The sequence below is a fragment of the Syngnathus typhle genome, unplaced genomic scaffold, assembly GCF_033458585.1.
Source record: "Syngnathus typhle isolate RoL2023-S1 ecotype Sweden unplaced genomic scaffold, RoL_Styp_1.0 HiC_scaffold_48, whole genome shotgun sequence".
In the NCBI taxonomy this organism is placed as follows: Eukaryota; Metazoa; Chordata; class Actinopteri; order Syngnathiformes; family Syngnathidae; genus Syngnathus; species Syngnathus typhle.
The window spans coordinates 224006-225780 of record NW_026871954.1 but is presented as its reverse complement, the minus strand read 5'-3'; positions in this window follow the sequence as shown (position 1 = coordinate 225780).

Here is a 1775-nt window from a genome sequence, read left to right as displayed (position 1 = left end):
TGCGCATGAAGAAATGACCACCTCCAACGTTTGGTTTATGTTTTATAAGCATTTTTAATTTTATTGCTTAAATCGCATTTTCTCGGCGAGCTGAGCACTTTTTCTGAATTGTGCCGCTCCCGTCACTCTGGTTAGGTTGGCATCGAAAAAAACGCTCTCGGGTGCTTTAGAGTGCCGAGTTTATCACTGCGCATGAAGAAATGACCAACTCCAACGTTTGGTTTATGTTTTATAAGCATTTTTAATTTTATTGCTTAAATCGCATTTTCTCGGCGAGCTGAGCACTTTTTCTGAATTGTGCCGCTCCCGTCACTCTGGTTAGGTTGGCATCGAAAAAAACGCTCTCGGGTGCTTTAGAGTGCCGAGTTTATCACTGCGCATGAAGAAATGACCACCTCCAACGTTTGGTTTATGTTTTATAAGCATTTTTAATTTTATTGCTTAAATCGCATTTTCTCGGCGAGCTGAGCACTTTTTCTGAATTGTGCCGCTCCCGTCACTCTGGTTAGGTTGGCATCGAATAAAACGCTCTCGGGTGCTTTAGAGTGCCGAGTTTATCACTGCGCATGAAGAAATGACCACCTCCAACGTTTGGTTTATGTTTTATAAGCATTTTTAATTTTATTGCTTAAATCGCATTTTCTCGGCGAGCTGAGCACTTTTTCTGAATTGTGCCGCTCCCGTCACTCTGGTTAGGTTGGCATCCAAAAAAACGCTCTCGGGTGCTTTAGAGTGCCGAGTTTATCACTGCGCATGAAGAAATGACCACCTCCAACGTTTGGTTTAGGTTTTATAAGCATTTTTAATTTTATTGCTTAAATCGCATTTTCTCGGCGAGCTGAGCACTTTTTCTGAATTGTGCCGCTCCCGTCACTCTGGTTAGGTTGGCATCGAAAAAAACGCTCTCGGGTGCTTTAGAGTGCCGAGTTTATCACTGTGCATGAAGAAATGACCACCTCCAACGTTTGGTTTATGTTTTATAAGCATTTTTAATTTTATTGCTTAAATCGCATTTTCTCGGCGAGCTGAGCACTTTTTCTGAATTGTGCCGCTCCCGTCACTCTGGTTAGGTTGGCATGGAAAAAAACGCTCTCGGGTGCTTTAGAGTGCCGAGTTTATCACTGCGCATGAAGAAATGACCACCTCCAACGTTTGGTTTATGTTTTATAAGCATTTTTAATTTTATTGCTTAAATCGCATTTTCTCGGCGAGCTGAGCACTTTTTCTGAATTGTGCCGCTCCCGTCACTCTGGTTAGGTTGGCATGGAAAAAAACGCTCTCGGGTGCTTTAGAGTGCCGAGTTTATCACTGTGCATGAAGAAATGACCACCTCCAACGTTTGGTTTATGTTTTATAAGCATTTTTAATTTTATTGCTTAAATCGCATTTTCTCGGCGAGCTGAGCACTTTTTCTGAATTGTGCCGCTCCCGTCACTCTGGTTAGGTTGGCATCGAAAAAAACGCTCTCGGGTGCTTTAGAGTGCCGAGTTTATCACTGCGCATGAAGAAATGACCACCTCCAACGTTTGGTTTATGTTTTATAAGCATTTTTAATTTTATTGCTTAAATCGCATTTTCTCGGCGAGCTGAGCACTTTTTCTGAATTGTGCCGCTCCCGTCACTCTGGTTAGGTTGGCATGGAAAAAAACGCTCTCGGGTGCTTTAGAGTGCCGAGTTTATTACTGCGTAATAAGAAATGACCATCTACAACGTTTGGTTTATGTTTTATAAGCATTTTTAATTTTATTGCTTAAATCGCATTTTCTCGGCGAGCT